The sequence below is a fragment of the Lissotriton helveticus genome, chromosome 6 (genome assembly GCF_964261635.1).
Source record: "Lissotriton helveticus chromosome 6, aLisHel1.1, whole genome shotgun sequence".
NCBI lineage: Eukaryota > Metazoa > Chordata > Amphibia > Caudata > Salamandridae > Lissotriton > Lissotriton helveticus.
This window is the reverse complement of record NC_136067.1, coordinates 401,028,681-401,051,341: the sequence shown is the minus strand read 5'-3', so window position 1 is coordinate 401,051,341 and position 22,661 is coordinate 401,028,681. Positions and strand designations below refer to the sequence as shown.

General features: G+C 44.0%; 1 protein-coding gene across 1 annotated transcript in view; it reads left to right on the top strand.

Moving 5' to 3' along the window:
• Positions 1-1,028: 1,028 nt before the first annotated feature.
• The window catches only part of RNF144A (ring finger protein 144A), a 160,686-nt gene continuing 139,053 nt past the window's right edge, over positions 1,029-22,661 (top strand). Inside the window, exon 1 of the mRNA XM_078647844.1 lies at positions 1,029-1,145. The gene's annotated coding sequence lies outside the window, so the exon portion shown is untranslated. The remainder of the gene's footprint in view (positions 1,146-22,661) is intronic.

Genomic DNA, 22,661 nt, shown 5'->3' with positions numbered 1-22,661 from the left:
ATAACTCTCATAAGGAGAAAAGAACCAGGAGGGAATCCCACGTGAGCAGAGGAGGAAGGGAGGTCAAAATACCCGCCAAGTTGCGGGACTTTGTGTGAGAATAAACCTCACCAATCCCTTGTCCCACCTCCTCATAGGAAATTGTTGTATTAATCTACAGGAACCTATTTATCTTGTACTTGCATTGCTCTAGTTTTTGTTCTCACTTACATACATCCACGCTCCCCTCTCCATTTTGCACCCTTTCCCTCTACAGTCACATTGTTTTCCTGTTAAATTCCCATGCATTGCTCCCCACGTTTCCCATGGATAAAATTGTACTTAATTGTTTGATAAAAAGGAGATGTGTTGTGTTTTACTGTATGCCTTGGGCTACTTTTCCTTGCCGCGTGCATATGCCCAAGTTTCTATGACGACCATACATTCTGGAGTAGAACCCTGAGAATAGGGAGCAGTTGGGGAGAAAGTTGAGGTAGACTTCTTGAACAGACAACACGCTGTATTGGTGTCAGGGCATTTACTTGAGTAAAGACTTACCTTCTTCAAAGCAAGCTGCTTCCTTTGAGTCTTTACAAATTATCCCAGAAACGGAAGCATGATGTTCTACATACTATGGAGTATTACAATCAAATATGTATTACTTGAGCCAGACCCTAAGTGTAATTGTGACTCCAACTTTGATGATGGCTCCAACCCCACAATCAAATTCTTAGCCACCCCCGCCCCCAGAGTTGAAGTTCGTGTCTAGTTGCCCCACTGATATTTACACATTAATTTACTAATACTTTACATTTAAAAACACTAACATGCAGCCGTTCCTTGAAATTCCCATTACACCAACTTACCATTTTTGTTTTGCGTTTTAATGTATAAAACGTTTAGTTTGCAGGTTTCTTTACTATACAGTGCGCTTGCTGGTGTTTACGCCGATCCGTGCACGCAGATTTTCAATAGAAGAATCTGCTTTGGGGAATCACACAGACTGTTAAAAGCGGTCATATTACACAATGGCTAACGTAGCCAATCACCAGGTCGCGAGGAATCTGCGTTTCTCGATCACAGACACTGAGACTGCGCCTTGTACTGTAGCTTGCAGTGCTGAATCTACTTGTTGGCAGTCTGCGCTTGTTATTATCGTCCATCTGGTAAGAAAGATCTCCTTGTTTTGTGTTCTCAATTTCACTTGTCTTTTAAATATATAAATTGCGAAGCGAAACTGGAGGGTGCCTTTTAAACCTCCATTTAACATTTGCAAATGCTGATTTTAAGAGCAAGCGGAATACTGTTTCATCAGTTATATGCATGCAGCAAGAGACTCGGTCACGTAGCAACGTGTGTGAGGAAACCAATAGTTTCGTAATACAATTTGGAACAAAGCGGCGTCTCGGATATTGTGGCTAAAGTAGTATACTCTGGAATTAGCGTGACAGTTTAAATGTGCTAGGATTGCAATCATGGGAACGCAAATTTGTTCACAGGACGCTCGTACGAGCTTCTGAAATCATGATGGGGCAAGGACAGGTCAACACGTTGTTGTCCATGTGTGTTTCTGCAGAAACAATGTGTTGCCTCCTGCTGGTTTCACGCTGGGCCATTGTGGATATATATTAGCACTCAAATATTCCATAGCACGGTCATGAATATTTCCCATGCCTGTCTGAATTCGGAGACAATTCAGCCAATACCTGCAAAATATGCACACGCACGACTATCTGCTTTTACGTTCTCATTTCAAAACAAGCATCTGCAATACCATCGCTCTCGCCTTTGGGACCCTAGGAATATTTAGCGATCAAACACGTTATCCTACTTGTGTCCTAAAATATTTATAACAACCATCTGTACCCTTTAGAAACAAGCATTTACAATGCAACGGTCTTGCCTTTGCAAAAGTTAGAGCTATTGGCTTTGTAAATGACAAACTTTTTATTTATGTGTTGGTTTTGAAAACAGAAATAAATGGCATTGTCATTTACAATGGCAATAGCTTAATCTTTCGCAAATGCGAGACCTATTGCATTTGCACACACACACACACACACAGAGCCACACACACAGAGCCACACACACACACACACACACACACACAGAGCCACACATACACGTGTTACAATCCTTGTGGGGACTATGTGTGAATACCTGTATTGTGGGGACTAACCTTTCCCAATGTTTTTACAACACACTAATAACAGAAAAATGTTAAGAAAAAATTCATGTTACAGGATTCTGCTTCAAATTTGAAAATATATTGTTACTTAATCGTGCGCACAGCACCATCCTTGTGGGAACTTGAACACGTGCTACCATCCTTGTGGGGACCTAGTCCGTAACACTATTTGTGATTGAATATAGTCGAAGGCACATGGCTAAATGTTTATTTTATCAACAATATACACAAACAACATTACAATCTATTCATAAATCAATTGCTGCATATATACCAGGGGTATACATTCAAGACAGATTATGTTAATGTGCCTGAAAATAAAGAAAGAGACTTAAAGCTGTATTTAACCTATTTATTAGTGCTTAAAATCTTAGGAGATAAGGGAACTAACACATAAAGCATATGGAACCAAGGAATATGGTCAAGTGGAAACCAGAACTTGATTAGCTGCCTACATTTTTGACAAAATAGATGTTCAAGTTCCCACAAAGATAGTGGGTGAAGATCATTGTGTTTGTCTCCATAGAAATAGTGTGTACATTCAAAGATTACACCCCATTATAAAGAGTGTGAAGCTAATGATGTTCAATTCTCCACAGAGATGTATGTTATTATAGAGCTGTTTAAGTCCCCACAGATATAGTGTGTTATCATAGAGATTTTCAAGTCCCCACAAAGATGGTGTGTTATTACAGTGTTGTTCAAGTCCCCACAAAGATAGTTTGTTATTATAGCGATGTTTAAGTCCCCACAGAGATAGTGCATGAAGGCGATTGTGTTTAAGTCCTCATTAAAATAGTGCCCCATTCACAAAGGGAAACTTAGCCAAAAAGTCTAACTTTACTACTTTTTTCAGTATTCGTAAAGGTAAATTAGACCAAAAGTCTAACTTTAATACTTTTTGGTTGGTTGGCAAGGTATTTTTTAAAGTTTAGGATGAGTATAGGTTTTTAGGTGATAAGGGCTTTTTTAGGGTTTAGGGTTAGTATGGGTTTTTAGGCAAGGGAATTGTTAGGGTTTGCGGCAGGTATAGGTTTTTGGGTGGCAAGAGAAATTATATGGTTTAGAGAGGGTGTGGGTTTTGGGGGGCAAGGGAAATTTCATGGATTAGGTTGGGTATCGACTTTTGGGTGATAAGGAATTTTTAGGGCTTAAGGTGGTTATGGGTTTTAGGGCTGTGAGGTTTGTTTGAGGGTGGGTATGGGTTTTGAGTGGCAAGGGTATCTTTAGTGTTTAAGATGGGTATGGTTTTTGGGTGGTAATTAATCTTTTAGGGTTTAGTGTGTGTGTGGGTATTTGGTTGGCAAGTCTCTGTAGAGATCATGTGTGATGTCAGTCCTGTCCATGTCCCACAAAGATAGTGTCTGATGATAGTGATGCCCGGGTCCCCAACGAGATTGGGAGTGATGATAGCTATACCCAAGACCCCACAGAAATTGTGTGTTGGTATATTCATGTTCAAGTACATAGAGATAGTGTGTGATGATAATCATGTTGCAGACACAAGAGATAGTGTTTGATGACAGTGATGCCTAGGTCCCCACAGAGATAGTGTGTGATTATAGCCATGAACAAGTCTCTCTAGAGATCATGTGTTATGTCAGTCATGTCCATGTCCCACAGGGATAGTGTGAGATGAAAGTGATGCCAAGGCACCACAAAGATAGTATGGGACGATATCAATACCCAAGTCCCCACAGAGATAGTATGCGATTATAATTATATTCAAGTGCCCAAAGAGATAGTGTGTGATGATAATCATTTAGAAGTCACTAGAGATGGTATGTTATGATATGATAGTGATTCCTTAGTCCCCACAGAGATAAGTGTCCTTAGAGATCGTGTGCAATGTGAGTCATGCAATAACATTTAATTTTAAAACTCCTAATGCTGTTCTTTGAACAGAAGTTCTAGTCAGTATTCCCAAAGATAGGGATTCCTTGGATTTTCGCTCCCAATAAGTTATACCTACGTAGGCGTAATGAAGTGGTAATAGGTAGGGAAACAAATATAGGGGCTCTACAAGCCCCTTGCGCTATTCATACGTCACTTTTTCCCATATTAAACGTGCTTTCTCCCCAGCTATTTTCACTTTATTACGCATACGTAGGCATAACGGCAGTACTTCATTTTTGTTAAAATTAAATGTGTAACAAACTTAACTATACACTGCAATACACAGTACACATATAGGCACCTATTACGATGTCGGTTAGAGTTGCCTCCAATCGACACCGTCTTGGTGTGAGAACCGACCATCGGTAGGTTGGTGGTTCGAAACACCGTATTTCAATGCAAAGACACATGGTGCAGTCGCTAACTCCCATTTCTCCACAGGAGCTTGTGCGCCGAGAGGAAACTTCCCGCAGCACTAGCTCCGATAGAGAAATGGGAGTTTGTGTAAATCCCTACACCGTGTGGCAAGCACCACATGCACATGGTGCCTGCCATACAGTGCAGGGATTTAAAGGGGATCACCATAGGTGCCCCCTTGGCCCACAACCCTAGGCCACACGGAGCCCCGTAGGGGCCCCCCATGTCACTTTCTGACCAGCTTTCCATGTTGAAAGCCCGACATGGGAAGCCTGTCGGAAACCAACATTATAATCCCGACAGAGGAAAAGCCGTCAGCACGGTATTATGGTGGTTTTCCGACTGGCCGACGAGCTCCAAGAGCCAGTAGGAAGCCAGCCAGAATGACCCAACGGTTTGAATTTGACTGCAGTAATCCTAATACTGCAGTCAGAATTTTAACAAAGGATGTTGGTCGGAAAGCTTCCGACCAGCGGTCAGAGGCTTTCTGATCGACCTCCTATGTGAGGGCCAAAGTGTACTACAGTATATTTTTTTGTTTTTTACATATTTAATTCTTTACAAAAAATGTACAGAGTACCACATTAAGACATACAAATTACCAGGCTACTTAAACATAAAAAAAACGTTTTGGGGGTAAAAGATTATAAATACACTGTACTACATTAAATTTCACTAATATAGTGTACTACATTTTATTTTTTATTTTGTTTTTATTTTTCCTGTAACTATTGTGGTACATAAACTGTTTGAAAAATATAGCAAAACATTTAAACACATTTTCAGTACCTTTATCTACTTTATTATAGTGGGAATAGGTAGGGTACAACAATACAAAATGAATACGTACATGTATCTAAGGCCCTAACACAGAATGGAGCCAAAGTGTGCTAAAAACTACATGGATGCCGAATATGTTTTGTAAACACAGCCATTAGCCAGTCATATGCTACCTTGTTTTTACAACGTTATACCGCAAAGTTACCGTAGTGTACACCAGCACAATATATAAGTAAGTATTGGTAGATTTATAACTTTAACACTACCTAAATTATTTACACCTACTACCCAAAATTACCATTTACGCTCCTTAATCTATATTCCGGGCACATTACAGCTACATCCGTTCACTCACTTTCTCACTACATCTGTTAAAGTACCACACTCCACTCTCTGCCACACCACACTCTGCGGCTCCACTCAATGACATTCCAATCTATGCTATTCCACTCTATGCTAATCAGTTGTACACCAGTCCACTCTACCCCACTTCAATGTACTCCACATCACTCCACTGCACACTATTACACTCTAAGCCATTCTACTCTATGACACTCCAGTCTATGCCACTCCACGCTATTCCACTCTATGCCACTCCGCTCCACTGTACGCTATTCCACTGAACGCTATTCCCCTTTATGCTAGTCCACTATATGCCACTCCACTGTACCCTACTCCACTATGATATTCTACTCTAAGCCACTTCACTCTACTCTGCTGCACTATATACCACTCCACTCTACAGCGCTTCACTCTATGCTATTACACTCTACGCAACTCCATTCCACATCACACAACTATATGCCTTTCCGTTCTAAGCTTATACATTTTACGCTATTACACTCTATTCTATGACACTCCAGTCTATGCCAGTCCACTCTATGCTCCGCCACTCTATGCTATTACACTGTAAGCAGCTCCACTCTAAGCCAGTACACTCTACGCTAGTCCACACTGTCACTACACTCAATGCACTCCACTCTATGCCACTCCAATCTACTCCACTCTACGCCACTCCACTCTATACTAATCCACTATATGGCACTCCACTCTGTCAGTCTGATTTATGCCACTACAGGCAATGATACATACTCCACTCCACGCTACTCCACTATATGCCACTCCATTCTATGCCAGTAAACTCTAAGCTATTTTACTCTGCACCACTCCACTCTATGCAACTCCAATCTACACCACTCCACTCTTCACTATTAGACTAAATATCACCACTCCCTCCCCTATTCCACTCTAACCCACTCCAGTCCTCAATTTCTCCAGAAAGATATTTCAGGTGTTAACACCTCAATTAACTGGCAAACGGGTTATCAGGAACACTAACCCTGGTCTTCAAGGATTCCTGCACAACTATGTGGAGCAATACTTATAAGCGTGAAGTCCTGGAACAATGACTGAATGCTTCATTTCTCTTCTTATACTCCAGAAAGGGATTGTGGCCTCCTTATCTGTACTTTGAAACGAATCAGGCCTGACGATCAGTTTGTGTATCCACCTTTGGTCAATCCAGACACATTTTTTGTCTTTGGGTGATGGTAAAAAGGAAAGGTGACACTACTTACATACTCCTAGAACAGAGGTGCAAAAAAGAGAACAGCCTTCGCAGGTGCACTTAACTTCTTGGGAGTGACATCTGGAGAAGAACAAAAGCACTGACACAGGGCAGGCCTTGCATCAACTTCAAAAGAGACCTCAAATTATACCTCCTCAACAAATATTGGGGTCAATAATACCTACCTCTGACACCGTCTCCCGCTCTTCACCTCATCAGGCTTTCCTCTTTTGCCCTCCAACTCTTTCAACTCCTCTTTCCACCTTCTTTCGCCCCTCCTTCACGTTACTACTTCCCCTCCCCATACCACCCTCCCCGCCCCTTCCTTCAAGTATGACATCTAGACTCTAGCAAGGCCTCCCTCTGATCTCCCACGACCCTATCCCTCTAATCTCCCAATCTCCGTATCTCCCTCCTTTTCCTCCCTTTTTCACTCCCTCACACCCACCCATATCTAATCACACTCCATCCACATTAGCTTATCTTTGCACTCTTTTATTTATTGCACTTGTATTATCTGCTTTTCCTGTTATATTGGTTTGTATGGCAATGTTATTGACCAATTGTATCAACTACTGTACCTCCTTGCACTCCTGTAAAGCGCTCTGATACCTCTGGCTCTAGCCAGCGCTATATAAAACCTTTAAAAATAAAAAAATAATTCCAAAGAGCAAACTGTCTCCATTCTCCCAATCAATAAGTATTGCAAGTTAAACAAAACACTTTGCTTGCCTGGTAAGCTACATACTCTTGTACAAGTTTGTGTAGCATTTCTTTTAGTGGCTATCCAAGATGGATTCATTGGGCCACTGTCAAACAGAACATCTGGCTCACACTACCAGGCACCAGCTCTACATACACATGCCACATATAAGCTTGAAGAAGCAAAAGTCCTGGGACCAGATGTATGACCGTTTTTGCAGTCACAAACAGGTACTCAGCCTGTTTGCAACCGCAAAAAGGGTGGTGGCATGTACAAATGCTATTAAATAGTGTTTGCGAGTCGCTATCAGGAAGGGGCGTGCCAAGGGAGTCCCTTCCTAATAGCGAGTTAGAATAGTATGTATCATTGATGTGCGACCGCATTTGCAGTTGCAAAACACTCGCAGTTTACCCCCTACTTCAAGGAGGTGGTAAGCCACTGACAAACAGGAAGGGTTCGTCAGGAGACCCTTTCCCTTTGTGATTTGCAGTGAAAATATTTTTTAAGAGCAGGAAGTGGTCCCACGGACTACTGCCTACACTTAATAAATGAAACCGAAACGTTACATTTTTCTTTTTTAAATGCATCCCATTTTCCTTGACGAAAAACGGGCTGCATTGTTTTAAAAAACAACTTTATATAAAAAGCAGTCGCAGACATGGTGGTCTGCTGACCCTAGCTGGCCACCATCTCTGAGTGCTGGCCATTCCCAATGGGGTTACAAATTGCAACCTGCCTCATGAATATTGATGAGGAAGGTCATTTACGACCCCATTGGGAATCGCAAGCAGTGTCGAAGACACTGTTGTACATTCCATTTTGTGAGTCGCAAAATGACGCAATTTACGACTCGCAAAATTGAATGGTTGTGCACCTGGCCCCTGGTTACATGAGGCTGGGCAACACTTTATCATGGCAGGGCCTGTAGACAATTTACCCATGGCCAGTAGTTTGCAGGCAGGGCTAGGCACACACAGCTGCTCAGCGCCGGAATACCCTTACAGTGTGTTTAACAAATACACATAGCACCACTGCTACTTTCAGGTGAAGCTCATAGTAGTCGCACTCGCTACAAGGGGCATGTTTGCTGCTCTTCACCAGATTACAGACACCTGCCCGGGGCTGCAGTGTCACAAACTAAAAAGAGTCACTAGCGTGCACACTTAAGTATTGTGTGTAATGAGGAAGGAAAAAAGTTTGAAATGCAACATTAATTCCTGCTCTCCATGCATTTGTACCCGGGAAATGCTGTTCTACTCAGTTTTCCCGGTGGTGGAATATCCTCAATAGTGTCTTCATCATGCTTGTTCTCTGCATTTAACAGCTACCGACTTGTACAATAGCAAGAAAGTTTGTTCACCCAGCTCTAATATATGTATTTGCGTCACGAGCTGTACATGTTTGTTTACCCATATAAAATGTAGTTCCACAAGTATCAGAAAGAAAAGATGAAGCCATTCGGCTACCATTTTCGTTTTAGTGTCACCTATTTTCCTAGCCTCTTCCAGATGAGGCAACATTTTTCATAGCGGCGAAGGAAAACTACTGTAATATAGTTTCGCCAATAAAGTTCTGTGGTGTTCTTATTTTGTTAAAGAAAAATCCTGCTGAGCTCCCACAGCCTCGATGAGGAGCTGACATTGTACACTCATACTTCATGGGATTTAATATAAATAAGGAGCAGCTAATGCAGCTGTGGACAGGTTATTTGAAATTCAGCAGAGAATTACCCGTTTAAAAACAATGTGAATATCGCCAAAAGCCATGCGTGAAAAGGGTTTCTGAAAGTCAATTATTCCTTTCATTGAAAGCATTTCCTTGGACAGGAGAAGTGGTTTCTTTAAATATAAAACGTATATTTTTCACAATAACTGTGTGCATATGCACACAGAACTTTGTATGGCATTTTAATTGTTGCGAGTGAAACAGCTCAAAGCTGGAAGCTTTGCTGAAGGAGCGCTTCCGTTCAGGTGTCTCTATTCTTTCGTTCCTCAGGCGCAAGTAAGTTACACACCATGCAGCAGCCGGCGCTCAACTATGCAAAGGTGTGTTCTGTTGCAGCTAGGCACATCCCCAGTCTGGAGTCTGCACCGGCCACTCCAGTCATGCTAATGGAGCCATTTGTTATCCGTGATTAGCACCTCTCTTGCTGCCTGTTCTAAACAGCTGATTTGGGTGTGTTCTCAGTAACTCGAAACACTTGCAAGGAAAGAATTCAGGTTTTCTCCTGCAAATTTTTTTCTCGCTGATGCACGTGTTTGAGCTGGCACTTTTAGGGATCTGGTTAACTTATAGTCTTTTCTCAGCTCAGAAAATCAAGTGAATCCGAGAAAATGATTGAATGCACTTTATCTGCCAACATTGAGCGTTTAGCGAACTTTGACACTGACATTTATAGTTTTGAAATATAAGTAGTGTGTTGCTTTTCTGTGAAACTCTGTTCTATTAATATAACCTGTGCTATCTCAGACTATTTTTTTTACAAACAGACACATACTTCATTGCGATAGCTCGAATTTACATTGCTCACCTACCATTCCTTTATCTAGAAAATATATATAACTCGGCCAATGGCCATTGAAACACAAGGTGATTGACTGCCAAAGTACATTTTTGGTTCTAGGAGCAGGCAAAAGTGCGTAATTTTCCACCCCAAAGATTGGGAAATTATGATAAATTGCACAACCTTTGTTTTGCCTTTATTGCGAGTGAAATTCTCACAAAAGGAAATACCTCCAGTGACTTTTTAAATAAAAGATGCCAGCAGAAATAGTCTCATGGGTGAGATATCGTCTGTGCAGTCACAAACAACCGAATTTTACTAATCAGTGCAACAAAGAATCACTAAATAAAATGTGTGCACAGATATAGTTTAACCATCTCAATAGTCATGATATGAACTGAGAATTTAACTGTCATTGTATTCTGTGGTTTCACTAAACACAAGGGTTTAGGTCAGTTAAAAGGGGTTATTTAGAGAGGTTGAATTTGCATTTTTAACCTGCGCAGACAGGTTACTGGCGGCAAGCGGCAACCATGTTTTTCATTCTCACTCTAGTGATGGCTCATGTGCTACAGTCCACTTGTGACATTTAACTTGCAGGCCATGGGTACACTTTGTGCTTTATACTAGGGACATATAGGTAAGTTAAATAAGTCAATGAGTACACTGAGTCCGAGATTTATTAACAGAATGCACAGGCATCTTGCCTCTTATGATGCAAACCCAGCTCAAAGTGTTGGGGTGGGATATGCTATCCAACTCAAACCTGATTTTGCATTGCAAAGTATCCCAAAGTAATGCAAAGTTGTGCTATGGGTTACTTTTTCTTGCTTTGTGTCAAGGGAGTGTTCCATGGGTGGTACATGGGCATTCTCAGGCACAACCAACCATGGGTTTTGACACAAATCCCTATCTACTAACATTTGTGGAGCGGAATTAGCCCCACAAACATATGCCTTCTCGGGGCAGGCTTAACGTGGAAAAATATTTACATTTCACAATATTTTCCCCGCTTTGCTTGTGTGCTGCAATGTATTGAAATACAATGAAAATAGTATTTGTAAAACACAGCTACTATCCAGAGATGTCTAGTTGCTAGCTTTTGAGGTGCAGATAGAAATTAATGACCCTAGAAATGACTAACGACCAGGTTTTTAAATTTTTTCTGAATTCCCCTAAGTTTTGCTTGTTCTTAATCATAGGGGGTAAAGGGTTCCACAACCAGATGGTGCTGGAGAGAAAACTCTTCTCACCCCATCTGACAGCTTTGGATTTGGGGATGACAAGATTGCCACTCAATGAAGAGCATACAGAGCTGGATGGGAGATATGGTGGATAAAACTGTGTTAGTTGAGCTGGACCAAGGCCATGTGTAGATTTGAAGGCTATACACAAGGCCTTGAACTTAGTCCGCTTATCAACTGGCAGTCAATGTAGCTGGACTAGAGGCTGAGCCGCAGATTTATGTCTAGGAATACCTAGGAGAAGACAGGTAGCAGTCATTTTGAAGCGTCTGTAGCTTATTTAAGCCTCTTTTTGTGAACTTGTGAAAAGGACAACAGTAGTCTGGATGACAGGAGTGCTATGACTACTGTTTTCCATTGGGATGTAGGGAAGGTCATTCCTGAGAACTTTTGGGATAAAGAAGCATGTGGAGGTAAAGTCGTTGGCATGTCCCTCACAAGATAGTTTTGCACACATGCACATGTATAGCACACATAAAAAGTGGGAATAGTTTCAAAAGATAGTTAATGTACTGACTGGGTCACCTTTCATTACAAAACCTATGCTTTAGCGAATGCACATACCCTTGTGTGATTTGGCAATGCAGTCAAAATTGCACTAGCTCTGGGGGAAAGAAAAAATGTACCATATCTTAGTAGATGTGGTGCATTTTTCTGTCTCCCTTTGATAACATAGTGTAGAGACTTTGTAGGCTGCTCCGGGTTGTGTCATAGATTGGTGAATCTGGGTAGGAGTCTTTTCACACAGGGCATTGAATTGTACTGCAGTATTTATATAGCGCTTACTACCCCTAAGCAGGCCCTGAAGCGCTGACCTAGCTGGGTCTGTGTTATGCATTGTGATTGTTTGAGCCCGGGGCACATTTTAAAAGGTGCGCCAGGCACAAACAATCACAATGCACCCTATTATGTTGTATGTGCTGCCTCCAGGGCAGCCGTGACCTCCAAGTGCTCTGGCGCAGCACATTCATGTGAAAACACGGAGCAGCTGCTCTGTGTTTTCACAGTGCAGGCAGCATCCGCCTGCACTTTTACAGGGTACTAGAGATCCCCTTGTAGGCTGGAGCAGTCAGTGACTGCACCAGCCTACAAGGGGATGTTTGGGGTGTCCATGGAACCCCTTCACCCCCTGCAGAGGGCTGTTTGTCAGGAGGCGCACTGACAGTGACCTTTTAAATGACGCACTTTCAGTGCACCTCCTGAGGGCTTCTTTGACGCTGCGCCCGCGTCTGGAATATGGCGTGTGCACAGAGTCAAAGGAATTCCCTCATTTGCACAGGGCATGACTCTATGCAAATGTGGAAACACTCTTTATTGATAGTGCTGGCGCTATAAGTGCACCAGCACTATCGGCATTATAGACGGGGACACACAAGCATCTGCGCCCCCCTTCTATAATACAAAGGTGCCCCGGGGGTGCTGCAGGTATTTGAGCCCGCTTTGCACTTATTGCAATATGGCCCCTGGGCAGCATTCTACACCATGTGGGATGTGTGGCTGAAAGGGTGTTGTCTTTGTATGGCTACTTCGTGGGAATCGTTTACAAGTTGTGTGTGATAGCTACCGATGTGCTGTTATCATGGAATGAAACAGAACAGTGGATAAAGAAGTGTGAGAGACAGGCACGGAGTTGATGGTTTTCAGTAAGGTGGTAATGTGAGCTTATGGTATATCTTAAAATCCTAGTCCAGAGTGAAAAAAGGAGTATCAGTAAGAATACAACAGAATTCTGCTAAGACAGAGCAAGAGTTGGAAGTAAAAACATTACTCTGGAAATGTAGGGAAACAATAAATATTAGTATTTAGGTATACACCAGTCCTTGACCACAAACTCCATGAAACACCTCTTAGCAGGAATCCCTTTTTAGGTCTCGCTAAACGTAAGCAAAAGCAAAGCTTTTGCTGTCTAGCGAGACAACTAATGTAGTTACTTTGCGGGGAATGAGGACTGCAAAGTGCCACGCGCATTTGCAGGCCGAGATTCGACCTCGTGAGCGCGCACGCCCAGCCCGGCGCCGTGCACGTCCCCTGCCACAGACACACACATGCACACGCAGGCAGGAAGGGCCACACACACACAGACAAGCGCGCGCACCCCCCCGCACCCACACACACACGCACGCACACACACACATACATACAGAGACACCGACACCACCACCACCACCACCCCCCCACCCCCCTCCCCGCCGCCGCATACATGACGCCTCACGCCCCTCCTCTCAATTCGGGACTCACCGGGTCGGCTGGCGCTCGGCGGCGGGCCGGTCTCTCCTTCTCCAGCGGGGCTCCCTCTTCTGCACGGGCCCCCGCCATGGCTGGCACGGCATCTCCGGTCACAACAGGCAAAGCTTCCGCAACGGCAGTGGGAGCGGACACACCTCTTCCCGGCCCCGCCCACAACCAGGCGGTGGGCCGGACATCTGCTTCCTGTGTTTTCCTCCGGGCTGCGGCGGTGATTGTTCTCTCGTCTCCTCCTGTATTGCACCGTTCGCTCCTCTTGTATTTTATTTGCTCACGATTATCACTTTTGCCTCATGTAATGTAACATTTGCTTTTGTAATTTGTTCACTTGTTTATTTACTTTGTTCACAAGTCTTGTTGGCCCGTTATTGGTTAATTAAGTGATTGAAAGAAAGGTGCGGTGTTCTGTTTTTCACCTGGCCTCTACTTGGTTTCCACTGCTGCCATCTAGTGACCAAAGGTGGCGATGTTAAAAAAAAAAAAAAAAAACGATCAGAGTCGTTTGTTTTCATTTGCCGTCTGATGTATTCATCTACGTACTTTTGCAGAATTTGGATGTTACACAGTGGAGCGGATGTTTCTAATGTATGCATGCATTGGTGCAGCCTGTCAGTAAAGGGTTGAGTGTTTAGATTATACGCCCTCTTTTTAAACATGCATTGGTTTAGCTAACCGGTCTGAATCTGATGTGCAACGCATGTTTTTATTTATTTATTTAATGCGATTTTCTATAGCGCGAGCTTTACCCGAAGGTGTCAGATACATATTTACACAGCATGAGCTTCTGGCCATTGTCTGCCAATTTAAAACAAGCCTGTAGAAGAATGCGTTTGTGCCTGTGCATGCAACAATTACCACTTCCCGCTCGTCGCTGCCTGTTAATTTTAGTGCTTCGGCACTGGTCACCGTCACTAGCTGCTGCGCAACAAGTTAGTTAATTGTACACCTGTACTCTGTTTGCGTTTATATTACTGGTGACAATGTGCAGGGCATCTGCTGTATTGATCCATAGTATCTACGTTATGCTGCTTCACAGCGTGTGGTCATTACATGCAGAGAAGGGAAATTGCTCCATGACCTTTGCTTTCTCCGTTGCTCTTCTGCCTTCAGCCCTCTAGCTATCAAACAAGCTTCCAGTTTGTTTGGTGGCAGCAGACATACCAAACACTCTCATTAATACGTTGACCCTTGACCTGCAGTAATCCTTCGCAGAAGTGCAAGTGGTAGCACATTAGATGTTTGCAAGTGTTTATAAATACATTTTGAGTATTCCTTTGTTGAACATTTGTAATACATTCTCAAAACCCCACACTTTTGCATGCACATATTGATTTACAGGGATGCATTTTTATGATGAGTGAAATAAAAAAGCATTTGCAATGCAATAGGTCTCGCAATTGTGAGAGTTTGAGCTATTGGCATTGTAAATGGCAATGCCTTTTATTTACGTGTTGGTTTTTAAAACATAAAATAAGGTATTGTCATTTACAATGCCAATAGTTCAAACTCTCACAATTGCGAGACCTATTGCATTGCAAATGCTTGTTTTGCACTGTCAAAGGTTTCACAGGACAAGTGGGAAAAAATTCTCAAAATCAGTTTTTACTAAATTGTATGGCTAAAAAGCAGGAAATAGCCAAGATACATCTTGTGGATGCACACATTTACAAAACCGAATTGGTCTTGCCGAAAACGTGCATGTGTGCAGTTTGAGTTGTGGATGCACAACTGGCAAAATGTGAGCTTGAGTCTTGGCCAGGGTGTGTCAGGTGTAAATTGAAACCCATTTCATTTATAGTGAAATGGACGGATATCTATGACATTACAAGCACAGAGCTGCCAAGCACAGAGCTGCCTAAATGACAGACAAACCGGAGGCAAGGGATTGATAGGAGACTGAATGCAGATCCTGTACTGCAACAAAAAAGGAAATACAAGTGCATAGAAGGCAAATTTATATCGCCACCCATTACTTACTGCTGGATAATATAAATAAAGGGCATGAGAAGTATGAGCCCTCTATACCTGAACACAATAATGTGTTCGCACAAAGATGTGGCTACACGGACTGGCACCTGCTGTCTCAGCTGATTCCCATCCTCATCCCTATGTGTTTTGTGAGCCTATGCAAAGTGCAAGAAGGGAGTGCAAATCAGTCACATATGCCTGGCCTTCCTCCTGTCAGGACATCACTTTCACAATAACATTTTAAAGGGACGCATGGCATGGTTCATGTGAAGCGGTTCTGGAAATGTTAACTTAAGAGAATGTTTTTCAAAGAGCAGGATGTGGTTAATGGAAGTCAGCGCCTTATCTGCTAACATCGTCTGCAGAAGATGCTTCATTTGAAGGGCAGACATCAGCAAACACTTCGTCCCATTGGAGCCCCTCACCCAGTGACTACAGCCTGGGGTGCAGGGGCTGCCCATGGTTGTCTCTCTGCTGTGCGGACGGGGATGGTCAAGCTCTCGGCCCTTTGTTATGTTGAACCTCGGAAGGAGCGTGTGGACACCTGATCTGTCAGCCATTATTATGCAGCAGAGGTCGATAAAAGAGGGAACAGAGATATGGGGGAGGGTTGCAGCAAGGGATGGGACACTGAAAGTGTTCTGTTTAAAAAAAACTCTCTTCCACAGTCGTTGGGTACAATTTATTACATCCAATACCTGTTAGTTTGTTAGCAGGGACAGGGAGAAAGGAACTTTCCTTCTCAGGCTGGTAAAAAAAAGCACCTCGAGATCTTTGAAAATGTAAAAATCAGCTGGCAACAATAAGCCACTTTTAGAAATAAAATGACATTCACATTTCTGCATAAGATGTAAATCCCAAGAAAAAGGAAACCTGTTTAATTTCAAGTCCCCAAACAGTTATTTAAAAAAAAAATGTTATTTGCATTAAAGATGTGGTATAATTGAAATGTGCACAATGTGTACCAGTTTATGTGTTTGTACTTTTGCTCTTACTTTTAATTTTACATGTGCAATGTTTCTGGTGCTTCCGGCTTGACGCCTCCACATTCGGTCCTAGGAAGCAACTTCTTGCTATATTCAGCTTAAACAGTGCACACACCTCTAAGTAGTCTCTCAAATTATGGTTTTATTCTTTGTATTCTGCAAACGGTAGCAGTGCTTTTTCAGTTACAAATGCAGGAGTAAAACACTAGAATGCAAAAAGAAACCAGATGTGGTGAGATATGTTTTTTAATAACATCAGAACTGTATATGTGGATATTTATATATCACATAGCTAGCCAATGGCAACTCAGGGAAGTAAAAGGTAAAAGGAAAAAAATATAATCAGAGGTTATAGGGTGAACATCTGGGTTCAGGGAAGGGGACTTTTCTAAGGGTAGTGAGATGTAGTGCTGTCTATGAGCTGTCAGGTCGTATGTAATGTTACAGTAAAGAATAGATTATGGTGCTGCACTTGCATGCTGAGTGTGGGGTTGGTCAGTCTTGATTTGTTTTGAATAGCGTTCCACTTTAGTTGAGCTACCTCATTGGTGGCATGGGTTTTTGAAATATGAAATAATCAGTGGATTTGCCTTTCTTCCATGGTTTCTTTATTGAAGAAGGGAGCGTTTGATGTCATCAAGGTCTACACCACTGGTACTCATAGTATGGCCCGCGGCCCGACGCGCCATCACTGGCGGCCCGCTGACCTTGCCTTGCAGTTTACATGGCCGGCAGTAAACACAGAAGATGACGCAGGAGCATATGTAGTGAATACGTATTAAATAGGTATTCACTACGTATGCTCCTGCAGCCATCTTCTGTGTTTACTGCCCATCTCTGTGATGTAAAGGCACCTTCAGAAAGCATCCTAAAAGACCCTTTAAAAGTCAGCTGTAAGCGCTTTCCCAGCGGACTTTTAAAAGGGCGTTTGGGGAAGCTTCCTGTTTCGACAGAGACTGATGAGACACAGAGACTGATGAGACACAGAGACTGATGGGACACAGAGACTGATGGGACACAGAGACTGATGGGACACAGAGACTGATGAGACACAGAGACTGATGGGACACAGAGACTGATGGGACACAGAGACTGATGGGACACAGAGACTGATGGGACACAGAGACTGATGGGACACAGAGACTGATGGGACACAGAGACTGATGGGACACAGAGACTGATGGGACACAGAGACTGATGGGACACAGAGACTGATGGGACACAGAGACTGATGAGACACACTGATGAGACACACTGATGAGACACAGAGACTGATGAGACACAGAGACTGATGAGACACAGAGACTGATGAGACACAGAGACTGATGAGACACAGAGACTGATGAGACACAGAGACTGATGAGACACAGAGACTGATGAGACACAGAGACTGATGAGACACAGAGACTGATGAGACACAGAGACTGATGAGACACAGAGACTGATGAGACACAGAGACTGATGGGACACAGAGACTGATGGGACACAGAGACTGATGGGACACAGAGACTGATGGGACACAGAGACTGATGGGACACAGAGACTGATGGGACACAGAGACTGATGGGACACAGAGACTGATGGGACACAGAGACTGATGGGACACAGAGACTGATGGGACACAGAGACTGATGGGACACAGAGACTGATGGGACACACTGATGAGACACACTGATGAGACACACTGATGAGACACACTGATGAGACACACTGATGAGACACAGAGACTGATGAGACACAGAGACTGATGAGACACAGAGACTGATGAGACACAGAGACTGATGAGACACAGAGACTGATGAGACACAGAGACTGATGAGACACAGAGACTGATGAGACACAGAGACTGATGGGACACAGAGACTGATGGGACACAGAGACTGATGGGACACAGAGACTGATGGGACACAGAGACTGATGGGACACACTGATGAGACACACTGATGAGACACAGAGACTGATGAGACACAGAGACTGATGAGACACAGAGACTGATGAGACACAGAGACTGATGAGACACAGAGACTGATGAGACACACTGATGAGACACACTGATGAGACACACTGATGAGACACAGAGACTGATGGGACACAGAGACTGATGGGACACAGAGACTGATGGGACACACTGATGGGACACACTGATGAGACACACTGATGAGACACACTGAGACACAGAGACTGATGAGACACAGAGACTGATGAGACACAGAGACTGATGAGACACAGAGACTGATGAGACACAGAGACTGATGAGACACAGAGACTGATGAGACACAGAGACTGATGAGACACAGAGACTGATGAGACACAGAGACTGATGAGACACAGAGACTGATGAGACACACTGATGAGACACACTGATGAGACACTGATGAGACACACTGATGAGACACACTGATGAGACACACTGATGAGACACACTGATGAGACACAGAGACTGATGAGACACAGAGACTGATGAGACACAGAGACTGATGAGACACAGAGACTGATGAGACACAGAGACTGATGAGACACAGAGACTGATGGGACACAGAGACTGATGGGACACAGAGACTGATGGGACACAGAGACTGATGGGACACAGAGACTGATGGGACACACTGATGAGACACACTGATGAGACACAGAGACTGATGAGACACAGAGACTGATGAGACACAGAGACTGATGAGACACAGAGACTGATGAGACACACTGATGAGACACACTGATGAGACACACTGATGAGACACACTGATGAGACACAGAGACTGATGGGACACAGAGACTGATGGGACACAGAGACTGATGGGACACACTGATGGGACACACTGATGAGACACACTGATGAGACACACTGAGACACAGAGACTGATGAGACACAGAGACTGATGAGACACAGAGACTGATGAGACACAGAGACTGATGAGACACAGAGACTGATGAGACACAGAGACTGATGAGACACAGAGACTGATGAGACACAGAGACTGATGAGACACAGAGACTGATGAGACACAGAGACTGATGAGACACACTGATGAGACACTGATGAGACACACTGATGAGACACACTGATGAGACACACTGATGAGACACACTGATGAGACACAGAGACTGATGAGACACAGAGACTGATGAGACACAGAGACTGATGAGACACAGAGACTGATGAGACACAGAGACTGATGAGACACAGAGACTGATGAGACACAGAGACTGATGAGACACAGAGACTGATGAGGCACAGAGACTGATGAGGCACAGAGACTGATGAGGCACAGAGACTGATGAGACACAGAGACTGATGAGACACACTGAGACACACTGATGAGACACACTGATGAGACACACTGATGAGACACACTGATGAGACACACTGATGAGACACACTGATGAGACACACTGATGAGACACACTGATGAGACACACTGATGAGACACACTGATGAGACACACTGATGAGACACACTGATGAGACACACTGAGACACACTGACTGATGGGACACAGAGACTGATGGGACACAGAGACTGATGGGACACACTGATGGGACACACTGATGAGACACACTGATGAGACACACTGATGAGACACACTGATGAGACACACTGATGAGACACACTGATGAGACACACTGATGAGACACACTGATGAGACACACTGATGAGACACAGAGACTGATGGGACACAGAGACTGATGGGACACAGAGACTGATGGGACACACTGATGGGACACACTGATGGGACACACTGATGAGACACACTGATGAGACACAGAGACTGATGAGACACAGAGACTGATGAGACACAGAGACTGATGAGACACAGAGACTGATGAGACACAGACGAGACACACTGATGAGACACAGAGACTGATGAGACACAGAGACTGATGAGACACAGAGACTGATGAGACACAGAGACTGATGAGACACAGAGACTGATGAGACACAGAGACTGATGAGACACAGAGACTGATGGGACACAGAGACTGATGGGACACAGAGACTGATGGGACACAGAGACTGATGGGACACAGAGACCGATGGGACACAGAGACTGATGGGACACAGAGACTGATGAGACACACTGATGAGACACACTGATGAGACACACTGATGAGACACACTGATGAGACACACTGATGAGACACACTGATGAGACACACTGATGAGACACACTGATGAGACACACTGATGAGACACAGAGACTGATGAGACACACTGATGAGACACACTGATGAGACACACTGATGAGACACACTGATGAGACACAGAGACTGATGGGACACAGAGACTGATGGGACACAGAGACTGATGGGACACAGAGACTGATGGGACACAGAGACTGATGGGACACAGAGACTGATGGGACACAGAGACTGATGGGACACAGAGACTGATGGGACACAGAGACTGATGGGACACAGAGACCGATGGGACACAGAGACTGATGGGACACAGAGACTGATGAGACACACTGATGAGACACACTGATGAGACACACTGATGAGACACACTGATGAGACACACTGATGAGACACAGAGACTGATGAGACACAGAGACTGATGAGACACAGAGACTGATGAGACACACTGATGAGACACACTGATGAGACACAGAGACTGATGAGACACAGAGACTGATGAGACACAGAGACTGATGGGACACACTGATGAGACACAGAGACTGATGAGACACAGAGACTGATGAGACACAGAGACTGATGAGACACAGAGACTGATGAGACACAGAGACTGATGAGACACAGAGACTGATGAGACACAGAGACTGATGAGACACAGAGACTGATGAGACACAGAGACTGATGGGACACAGAGACTGATGGGACACAGAGACTGATGGGACACACTGATGAGACACACTGATGAGACACACTGATGAGACACAGAGACTGATGAGACACAGAGACTGATGAGACACAGACTGATGAGACACAGAGACTGATGAGACACAGAGACTGATGAGACACAGAGACTGATGAGACACAGAGACTGATGAGACACAGAGACTGATGAGACACAGAGACTGATGAGACACAGAGACTGATGAGACACAGAGACTGATGAGACACAGAGACTGATGAGACACAGAGACTGATGAGACACAGAGACTGATGAGACTGATGGGACACAGAGACTGATGGGACACACTGATGAGACACACTGATGAGACACAGACTGATGAGACACAGAGACTGATGAGACACAGAGACTGATGAGACACAGAGACTGATGAGACTGATGGGACACAGAGACTGATGGGACACACTGATGAGACACACTGATGAGACACACTGATGAGACACACTGATGAGACACACTGATGAGACACACTGATGAGACACACTGATGAGACACACTGATGAGACACAGAGACTGATGAGACACAGAGACTGATGAGACACAGAGACTGATGAGACACAGAGACTGATGAGACACAGAGACTGATGAGACACAGAGACTGATGAGACACAGAGACTGATGAGACACAGAGACTGATGAGACACAGAGACTGATGAGACTGATGGGACACAGAGACTGATGGGACACACTGATGAGACACACTGATGAGACACAGACTGATGAGACACAGAGACTGATGAGACACAGAGACTGATGAGACACAGAGACTGATGAGACTGATGGGACACAGAGACTGATGGGACACACTGATGAGACACACTGATGAGACACACTGATGAGACACACTGATGAGACACACTGATGAGACACACTGATGAGACACACTGATGAGACACACTGATGAGACACAGAGACTGATGAGACACAGAGACTGATGAGACACAGAGACTGATGAGACACAGAGACTGATGAGACACAGAGACTGATGAGACACAGAGACTGATGAGACACAGAGACTGATGAGACACAGAGACTGATGAGACTGATGGGACACAGAGACTGATGGGACACACTGATGAGACACACTGATGAGACACAGACTGATGAGACACAGAGACTGATGAGACACAGAGACTGATGAGACACAGAGACTGATGAGACACAGAGACTGATGAGACTGATGGGACACAGAGACTGATGGGACACACTGATGAGACACACTGATGAGACACAGACTGATGAGACACAGAGACTGATGAGACACAGAGACTGATGAGACACAGAGACTGATGAGACACAGAGACTGATGAGACA